Source organism: Siniperca chuatsi, linkage group LG20 (genome assembly GCF_020085105.1).
Source record: "Siniperca chuatsi isolate FFG_IHB_CAS linkage group LG20, ASM2008510v1, whole genome shotgun sequence".
Classification (NCBI taxonomy): Eukaryota; Metazoa; Chordata; class Actinopteri; order Centrarchiformes; family Sinipercidae; genus Siniperca; species Siniperca chuatsi.
The window spans coordinates 18,409,643-18,420,770 of NC_058061.1; positions in this window are offsets into that span (position 1 = coordinate 18,409,643).

Sequence of the window (11,128 nt, forward strand, 5' to 3'; positions counted from 1 at the left end):
GATTTTACATGCTGTCTAATAGCAAATCCAGCTGGCTGTGTAACTGATCCACTCCATATAAACAGTAAAACACACACCACACACACGCACATTATTAGGCATACACATACATGCACAGACTGTTGATATGTACAGTATGTACAGCTACTGAACATGACTAACAAAGAAAATGCTACACAGATAAAATGCTGAAGGACATCATAAGATGCATTTATCCATGACAACTTTGCGGTGGAAATGTGGAAACTTAAGCAGTTATTGCTTGGCACCTCTGTAATGTGTGAATATTGAGAGGGCACACACACACACACACACACTCACACACACAAACAGGGACACGGTAGCTTCTGTAGCCAAATCTTGGTGTGTAAATGTGACTGGCCTGCAGCCAGCACAGCACACTAAATATAACAAAGTGCTAGTCCAGCATTGAAAGATCTGAGCCAGGACGTACCTTAGCGCCTCTTTGAGCTAGCATGAGAAAAGGCCGACAGATCCTTAATTGCACTCTCATGTAAATAAATCACACACATTAGCAACAAACTGGCAAGGTTTTCTCTCTCCTCTGTTTAGTTGTGCACCTCTGCAGTGAGCTCTGGTTAAAGTCAAGCAGGAGATGGTGAGGGACATTCAGATTGCAATAATAACGATAATATAGTGTAATGGAAACTGCAAAAATATATGCTCCTACAAATAGCACGTGCACAAAGAGCACACACCCACAGCACAAATAAGAGCTGTTAGTAACAGGTAAGAAACTTGTAAGATATAATTATGTAGAATGTCATTTTCAGAAAAAGAGAAAGGTTGATTCATTTTAAATGATCTAACGTTATCATTTACCAATCAAGTGAGCAACCAAATTATCAGAAGGTGTCAGTTTCTCCAAACTGTGGATAACTTGAAATATAAGTGGTTTCATTTAAAAACCTTTTATTCTATTACAATGAACTCATGTGGCACTTTTTTGCTACCTGTAAGGAGAGTCTTCTCTGTTGCCTTCCTGCTTAAACAGATCAGAGGTCAGTTAACTTAATGACACATTTAAGAGGACAGATGGATGTTGACACGAGTCTTGAATTTCATAATTCTGACTGTGCTGCAGTTTTTTTAATGTTATGTTTAGATTATGATTTGTATATTGCGGCAGTAGCCTTGAGATGATTTCTAACTTGTTTTGTGTGTGTGTGTGCATCCAAGACGTGCTGCATTACCTAAGTGAGTTCAATGACTGTTTTACAATCACAATATTTACTTAATTATTTGGAGATCTTTTGGGGGGTATGGGGTGGGAGGTCATAGTTTCTACGTTATAAATCTATATTTAATAATTTATTGATCAAAATGACATATGATGATATATGTTACTGTATATCAAATTAATATATCAAAATTTGCTAAAAAGTAGTGCATGCCATTGGAAATCATACCTTACTATTGGTCTCAGTGTTATTGCTTTGGGTTTTTTGTCCTGCGAGCAAAGCTTTTTTGTCTGGAAATGAATTAATTTGTCATTAAGTTATTGATATGTATACCAATCTTATCGGTCCACAATAGTCCACGCTCAGATGGCAGAGCTCCCTGCCTCAGTGGGAGGAAATTGCAGTGAGGGTGTTGGGAGCCTGAGATCCCATCATGTCTATCCAGTTCTGGGCTCCTATCTGCTCATCTGAAAGCCTGTGTGTCAGGTTCTCTTCCCTCCTTTACCCTGAGCATCCATCTTACAACCAAGATGAGAAGCAGATGTTGTATGAGTGTGCATGTTTGCGTGCATTTATGCATGCTTGTGTGTGCGTGAGTGTGTTTGGATGGCAGGAAGCATGGGGACAGGTCTTTAGAGCAGGTCATGGAGGCCATCAGTTTAGAGCATTCTCAGTCTTGTCACTATTAGGTGTATAATTCTGCTATTTTGTGAAATTACAATATTTACAACACCTGATTATTTAATTGATATATTTTATCAGTTTAAATGATGTCTGCAGCCTGGGTTGTAAGCAATCGTGGTTAGCTCTGTCACCTCACAGCAAGAATCTAGTGGCTTTTCTGTGTAGAGTTTGAGTGTTGAAAATGGCCATCAAACACTGGCAATTGCGTTTGCTGGAACACACGACTAAGCCGGAGGTACTGCTGGGATAACGTCACACCACAGCCAAAACTAATAATACTTAATAAGCTAAGACTTCAGTCAGACAACAAAAGAGAGCATTACTTTGCTTTTTTTCTCTTCCCAGTCTGCTACATATCCCCTCTCAACTTTTCTCTTGCTTCCTCCTTCGTTTATTCCTTCCTCTTTGTCTTATAAATTCCTTCCTACTAGAATTTTAGGAGAATACGCTCTTACCATTATACAGTACATCTCTTGATTTATTCTTTTAATCTCTTGCTCTCAACTATGGTAGCTTATGTTTCAAGAGGAAGTGAATAAACGGAATCCCATGAGGTGATGAAGTTCACTTAATTTTATTGATCTCAATTTCAAAAATGGTACAGAAGCACAGTCACCTCTGCCAAGCTGTTTTCAGTCCCCAGTATTTGTCTATTTGTTAGTTATCAGGATATCTAAAAAAAAACAGATTTCAATGACTACTGTATTCCTTGATTCAAGATGAAACAACATGCCACATTTCCGCCTTATGCAAAGCTCTAGTATTCCTCAGCAGGATATTCCAGAAATCAACATGAAAAAACATTTATTTTCTATTCTTTAAACTATAAATTTAGAGGACTTAGCAGCTTTCCAAGTACTTCTGATTTGTTTTGTATCCAGCTGAAGTATTGAAAAAAAGCCTGTTACTATTTGTGGACTTATTGCTGCACTAATAAGAAGAACTGTTCAGGAAATGTCTAAATGTCATAATACATTATATACCTATGTAGGTATTTAAGAAAGAAAACTATAATGTGTGTACTGATACTATACTAATAAATACATGAAGTGTTTTTTCTACAATGACTACCACTGTAAATGTCTGATTTATTCTTTTAATCTTGTGCTCCAATGACACAAGCAGTAGTTGATTTTTACTAAGAGGCTGATGGTGGTGTAAGTTTCAGGTGGAGACTGATAAATGGAATCCCTGATGATTCAGTAAAAAGCAATTTGTTTTGATTTTTAATATGAATATTATGCCAAACATTTTATAATTAAGTGTGCCTGCTTACACTAAATATTGCAGGTTTACAGTTTATGTTGAAGCACTTAAAGCAGTTGAAGTTTTCGTTGAAACACTGAAAGGGTTTGAAGTGTCCGTAGAAGTGTAAGAATTGAAAGGAGTTGAGGTGTCAATTAAACTGTAAGTGGGTATTCAGACTGAGAACAGCCCTGCGTTACAACAACACAGTTATAATACTCAGGATTTTACAACTCTGGAAAGTTATCAAGGTGGCAACTATTTTATATTTTGCCGAGACAGCTAAGGTAAACGGTAGAAATGCGGCGTTCACGTTGCAAAGTAATCCACCAGGAATGGGCGTTTGCAAGCACATGACTGGCCACCCAAAATGTCTTGTCAGATGTGTTTCCCCCCTGCATTTGCATCCCTGCTGCGCTGCCAGACTGGCCCTATCCAAATGAATGGAGGGCTAAAGTCAGTCTGGCCTTAGAGCTGAAAGCAGATAAAATCAGTAAAACTAGATTGCAGCTAACCAACAGAGAAAAGAACAACAGGGGTGCTAACATATACTGCTAAATTAGCATAAAAGCTAATGTGGCTACAGTCTGGGTATACTCTCCCCATCTAAAGGAAAGTTGGAAATGGCCATTGTGGGAACAATGTCACCAGAAATGGACCATTTTTTTCAAATCACATACTAACCAGTCTCCCACTGGAGTTCACCCTTTAACTTCTGCTGTATTTGTTGTACCTGCACGGGAAGTCACTACTCATTGTGAAATGCATTGAACCTCTTACAATGATTCCTGTCCTTGTTTTTGCTGCCCTGGCCTCATTTTGCCTCATTATTTTCAATGGAAATAGTGTTCCGTTAGAGTTGGTTCCTGCCAAGAGCTAGAAGTTAAAAACACTTTAATGTTTGACACAAAAAAAGCACTTTAAGTAGGTTTCCAATAGTTGCTTGGCAACAGCAGCAGCGACCTGCACCTCCAGTGCCTTGAACATGCTTCTTTGAAGCCAAAAGAAAGAAGTGGCCAGTGGAGATTGAGGCTAAAACTTCCTGTCAGTGAAGAACTTTATATGAGGTGGAAATCCAGGTCTTGTGGGGTTGGGAATGATGTGGAAGTAAAATTGAGGGCACACACATGCACATCTATATATATCAGAGCAAATGCGAAATAGGAATGTTATTGCAGAAAAATGTACATCCATTTTTTCTTCTTTCCATACATAATTTTGAAAAAGAAAACTGTGTGTAATTGCACATTGTAGAAGCAATATTCTGTATTGTTGTATTCCTCTGGGCATTTCAGGTTATGTGTACAGTTTTTGCATTGTGCATTAAAATCATACATTCTCTCTAAACTCATGGGTCAAACAATGCCTGTTAAGCATAGAATCATGGCGTCCACATGGCACCATCATCTCGTCCAACCACCATCTCTCATTATAATCCCAGCCTTCTTTTCCCTCTTATCCATACAGCATGCTGGGAGCTGTGTTTCATGACACTTGGGGCTGGTGTTCATTTTGTGGCAGACATTAAGATTTACCCATTGTTTTGTGCGATAAATCTCTCACAAGGTGACTAAAGCACAGGGATAAAGTACGTATGTGTGCTTTATACTAAGTGTAAGTTTGTTCATTGGAGTGCACACGCACATGTGGAACATAATCTGGCAGGATAAAGCACTGTATTAAAGAGGATCCAGACAAACGACCACCCGCTGTGTAGACAGAAACCTGAGCAGGCCCAATAAGATCTACAGTGGAATTCACTGTTTCTAATAAGGGCTGTGTTCACACTGCAGCTGAAAATATCTCAATTTTGGGTTTGTTTGTACCATAACACATACAATTTCAATTTCAATTTTGTTTGCTACTAGGCAGGTAGTTTACAGTGATTTTATCAGAGCTTTTTTTTCTTTTCTGAAAACAGCTGCCTGCTGTGGGTGGAAACAGGGTTGATAAGAGAGGCAAGAGTGAACCAAACAATAAAGTTGTGGGCTGGGAAACCAAAGCAATAAACTGAAAGATTCTAAAATATGCTGTAGACCTGAGGGGAACTGCAGAGGTGGGAGATAATTATCAGTGGGTTAGCTACTACAAGTGAGCCCTTTCCCCTTACACATAGTCATTTCACCCATTGCTAGAATAATAATATTGATTAGTGCAGCTTTAAGGTCTGTAGTGTAAATGTAGCCTCCTTGGCTTCCATGGATGATGATTGGGGGCAAATTAACCTGGTTATTACCTCCATGTCAACTCAAGTTCACTGTAAATATAAAAAGCTTTTATAGACTGATTTGTCACACAAGGGCATACAGGCATGTGCACACACATTTAGAAGAGCACTAATGACTCTCTGGTTGGCTGACACAGTAGCCCTTTAAAACACCAACACAAACCTCTCCATTTCTTACCAGTCCCTCCAAAATTATAGCCATATCATGTTCACTATCTGCCTCTGCAGGTATAAGTTAATCTTACTTTGTGCTCTGAGTAAAAAGAAGATGTTTATTTTCATCCCAGACTTGGTGCACGGAAAAGAGAAGTCAGTGCTGACACGTTGTAAACACCCAGATTGGATGTTGGATTGAATGGTGTCACTGAAACCGGACCTCTACGTAATGATAGGCAATCACTGCGTTAACCTGGTAGATTACATGATTCAGAGACGCCAGTGGAAGATGGTGATGAAACCCAGACACAGGTGGAGACGACATGCACACACACACACACACACACACACACACACACACAGCACCAAATATATACAAATGCATACGAGCCTAAATGCATGTGCCACCAACCTCAATGGACGGAACAAATGCGTAGGGTTTGTTTGACCTTCAACCTATCCACTGATCCAACTCCATGCTTTCAGTAATGGGCCTCCTCTTCCAGTAAACTCTCTCTCCTTTTCCTTCCCGTAACGGCTACTTTGTGTATACATGGTCTTCAAACCACAGAACGGCACGTGACGGAAACTGATGAAAAAAATAATTGAAGATGGAGTGACTAGTCATGTATTAACTGGAAAAAAATTACATGTGAAACATTTTGTCTTAAAATACAATGGTTAGAAATGGTGAACATGCTGAATCGATTACCACCAACTGTAGTTCTGCCATAAAAGGAAACTATGCCATGTTCCTGCCTCTACTTTGTATTTATGCTGGGAAAGCAATTGAAACTAGTCAGGATTTGTTTCACCGGCACACCTGAAAACTGTCAAAAAAACAACCCCAAATCCCATCATTTTCCAATCTAGTGCTGTATAAATGCTCATGATCAGGCTGTGGTGTGACCTCAGTGGCCAGTTCATCAGTAAGCAGCGTGGCTATTGGCTGCCTGTTGCAGCAGCGGAAGGTTATGGCTCCTGCTAAATCTCCAGGGAGGGTTGTAACAGTGCAGAACAACAATAGGGCCGATGCTGTGTTTAGTCTGCGTCTGCGGGGGCTTACAGCAGATTTTGCACTTTGAAACAAGACCCTGGCTTTCTACCAAAGACTTTAAGACTCTCTCGCAGCTAGCTTATTACATCTTAGTTTACTTTTCATCTGTATCCAAGGCACACACAAACACACACAGCATCACACCCAGAAGAAAACCAGAGGTATAAGTTGATATTCACTGCTTCCCAATCTCTCCTGGCCATCTCTTGATGCTGCTTCGCTCTTATAAATTATTGGGGTGGGGAGGGGGGGCTGAACCTAATGGTTAATTAAAAAAAAAAAAACTAAGACCCTCTCCAGCATTATTAATATTTACTTTGGATCCTCCCTTTGACTTTGAAAAGTACCCAGACACAGGTGGAGACGACATGCACACACACACACACACACACACACACACACACACACACACCAAATATATGCAAATGCATACAAGCCTAAATGCATGTTCAAATACAACACCACATTCAAAATAATATGACACTATAAATAATAATAACACTAAAAATTGTCACATAGCATCCAAATCACACAATATAAGTGGAATTAGCAATTGCCAAAATGGTGAAAAATATATCAAAATGATGCACCTTGTTTACTGAATATTTCGGCAATTCTTTATTTTAGAACCAAGCACTTCCACTGTCACTTTACGGTATATGACACATTTAAAGGGGATTTTACAAAGTCTGTTTACAGGTCTTGGGGAATACTACTGCATATGTGAAAAAGGTTGTATAAAACCTTTTGTGGCTCTAGAGGGAGCTGAAATCTGATAAACTTACATCAAGCGAATCAAGTGACATCACTTAAGGCAAGTGACATCACTTAAGGCAAGTGACATCAAGTGATATCATTTGAGTCAGCGTTGGTTGGGGCTGAAGGCTATCTTGAGTCTGTGTTATAGGAGCACAGTGCTAAATAGTACCCTCCCCATCAGCCAAAAGAAACAAACTGCTTAATCCCCCCCCTTTTCTGACCCCCCTCCCCTCCCTCCATAATTTTCATACTGTCCCTTAAACTACCTCAAGAAGGTGCTACGTAGCTGTGGAGGTGGGTACAGGTAGCTGTCAGCTGCAGAGGGAGAGGTGGTGGAGTGGCTCAGGTGAACAGCATCAGGGAGAGGGAATTGGCACAGCTGAAACCGGTTAATTAATTATGCTCTCCCTAAATACACTAGCACGCTGGACCTGTGGAAACACGACAGCCAGCCAGGAAGGCTGGCTTTTCTGGACACAAAGGAAGAAGTAGAGGCGGTTGGAGGAACGGCTGATGCTGGAAGGGAAGATTGCGTGCGGAGAAGAAGAAAGAAATAAAGAATATTGCCTGCAAACGTGGTCTCAGCGTGTGTCTCAGAGTCAAGGGAACTTACGGTAGCACGATTCTGCTACAACAGGCACTTGGCTTCTGAGGTGAGCATGGCAGATCCACAGCAGGTGCAGCCGATGGTGGTACTGGCCCAGATGCTGGGTGAAATCGCAGGAATGCGCCATGAGCAGGCGGCGGTGAATAGGCGGCAGCTGGAAATGATGCAGGAACAGGCGGAGAAGCAGACCCAGCTGCTAGCAAGCCTGGTGTTCTGGCCGGGAGCTGCATTACCATCAACCCCACCACTCTCTCTCTCCGGCGTTACCCTCCACAAGATGTCGGCGGCGGATGACCCCCAGTCATTCCTCGTAATGTTCGAGGCGACGGCGGTGGCATGTGGATGGCCGGCGGCAGAGTGGTCGGTGCGGCTGCTGCCACTGCTCTGCGGGGAAGCACAGACAGGACCGCCCCCTGTAGGCTGCCTGGCCAACACCAGCACCGCGGAGAAGGGCTGCCGCAATTACCACCTGCACGTCCCAGCCCCTTACCATGCTCTAACCCTCTCTCTTCTCTCTCTCCCTCCCAGGGTCCAGCTGCTACAGGCGCTGCTCACAACCTGCAGGGGGCTTCTCGAACGCTGGGGCAGGAGTGCTGGAGATGTGGGCTGCCCGGACACTGGACTATGAGTTTGTGCAGTCTGATAAGGGAGGGGCAACGCAGATCTACCACCTCAACCTCCTAAAAGCATGGAGAGAGGCGGAGCCGGTGGCTCTGGTGTCAATGGTGAACGAGAGAGATGAGTTGGGGCCTGAGGTTTCAAAATCGGCCAGTGCCGCCTTACTACCTTTTGACAACCATCACACACTGTCCCAGAGAACAGACATTGCCGAGTTGCAACGGCATTTTGCCGATGTGTTCTCAACCTCATAGAGCATCACATTGAGACTCACCCGGGAATGATTCACGGCCCTACCGGTTGCCTGAGCACAAACGGAAAATGGTTCAGGAAGAATTAAAAGCCATGCTGAAGATGGGGGTAATAGAAGAGTCCAACAGTGCCTGGTGTAGCCACATTGTTCTTGTAGGCAAGAAGGATGGGACCATAAGGTTCTGTGTGGACTACCGCAAAGTGAATGATGTGTCACGATTTGATGCCTATCCGATGCCTCGGGTCGACGAGCTCCTGGATCGGTTAGGCACCACTCGTTTTTTCACAACGCTGGATTTGACCAAGGGCTACTGGCAGATTCCCTTGTCTCCAGAGTCTAAGGGGAAGACATCCTTCTCCATTCCGTACGTGTTGTACCAATTTACCACACTTCTGTTCGGGTTGTTTGGGGCGCCGGCCACCTTCCAACACCTCATGGGCTGAGTGCTATGCGGCCGCCTACCTGGATGACGTTATCATCCACAGTGACAACTGGGCAGAGCATATGCGGCGGGTGGCTTCAGTGCTCGGGTCATTGAGGCAGGCCAGTCTCACCACCAACCCGAAGAAGTGTGCGGTTGGACAGAAGGAGGTACAGTATCTGGGGTACCATTTGGGCGGAGGGCAGGTGCGCCCCTAGAAAGACAAAACGGCTGCCATTGCCGCCTGCTCGAAGCTCAAGTCAAAAAAACAGGTGAGGCGGTTCCTGGGGTGGCCGGCTAGTACCGGCGATTCATTCCCAACTTTGCCGAGCTGACCAGTCCCTTGACTGATCTCACCCGGAAAGGTGCCTTAGATCTGGTCCAGTGGACGGAGCGGTGCCAACTGGCGTTTGAGAGGGTAAAACAAGCCCTCTGTGGGGAGCCTCTCCTCCACACACCTAACTTTTCTCTCCCTTTTGTTCTGCAGACTGATGCGTTGAACAGAGGAGTGGGGGCCATTTTGTCCCAGCAGGTGCAGGGTGTCGACCGCCTGGTCATATAAATCAGCCAGAAGATGTCAGAGAGGGAGGCCAGATACAGTATAATAGAAAAAAAGTGCCTGGCCATCCGGTGGGTGGTCGAGATCCTGCGTCCGGTGGGTGGTCGAGACGGTGGGTGGTCGAGACCCTGCGGTATTATCCGCCCATTCACCCTCTGTTCGGACCATGCCCCCCTCCAGTGGCTCCACCGCATGAAGGATGCCAATGCCCGGATCACCTGGTGGTATCTGGCTCTCCAGCCTTTTAATTTCAAAGTGATCCATAGGCCGGGGGCGCAGATGGCCGTGGCCGATTTCCTCTCCCGTTCCCATGGGGGGGGAGTAAGTTAGGCCGGATGGCTCCCCGGCCTAAGTCTGGCAGTGGGAGTATGTGGAGGTGGGTATGGGTAGCTGTCAGCTGCAGAGGGAGAGGTGGTGGAGTGGCTCAGGTGAGCAGCATCAGGGAGAGGTAATTTGCACAGCTGAAACTGGTTAATTAATTATCCTCTCCCTAAATACACTAGCATGCTGGACCTGAGGAAACACGACAGCCAGCCAGGGAGGCTGGCTTTTCTGGACACAAAGGAAGAAGTAGAGGCGGTTGGAGGAACGGCTGATGCTGGAAGGGAAGATTGCATGCGGAGAAGAAGAAAGAAATAAAGAATATTGCCTGCATTCGTGGTCTCAGCGTGTGTCTCAGAGCCAAGGGAACTCACGGTAGCACGATTCTGCTACAGTAGCTAAGCAAGTATGTAAGTTAGTTCAGAACAACTTGCTTTTAATATTTCCCTGTCAGACCAAACATGCGCACACGCACACGCACACACACCATTTAATACTTGTCTCTGTCAGACATCTTTTGGTTTTTGTGGCTTCTTGGCAGCCCAGAAGGAGCTAAATAAATGTCAACTTGTGACCAGGGTTTTAAAAAATCCACAGCAATATACTGAGTTAGATTCAGCCTTGACAATCACGTCACACATCAGCCTGCCCCAGGGTTACGAGCGACGACTCTGGTGGGCTTCTTCCCCCTCTCCGTCTCTCCCTCCCTCCCTTCATCCTCCTGCCATAACAATGGGGAGGAATGTAGAAGTCCAAAACACACAAATGATCAGGTGCTGAACATTTACAGTGCTTGTGTCTTACAGCTCAGCCCCGGGGTCTAGCTGGGTAAAGCCAAACCGCTTCTTTTTATATTTTACTTTTTGTAGTCCTTGGCTGATTATTTTTAAGGCTGGGGGAGTTAAGGCTTCTGTCTGACTTTTGTCTGTGGTGGAAAGCTATAATAAAGCTTACCTTTACCCCACTGCTGACCCAGAGCAAGATGGGATGGTGGATGATTATTGTCCGTTTGCTTATAT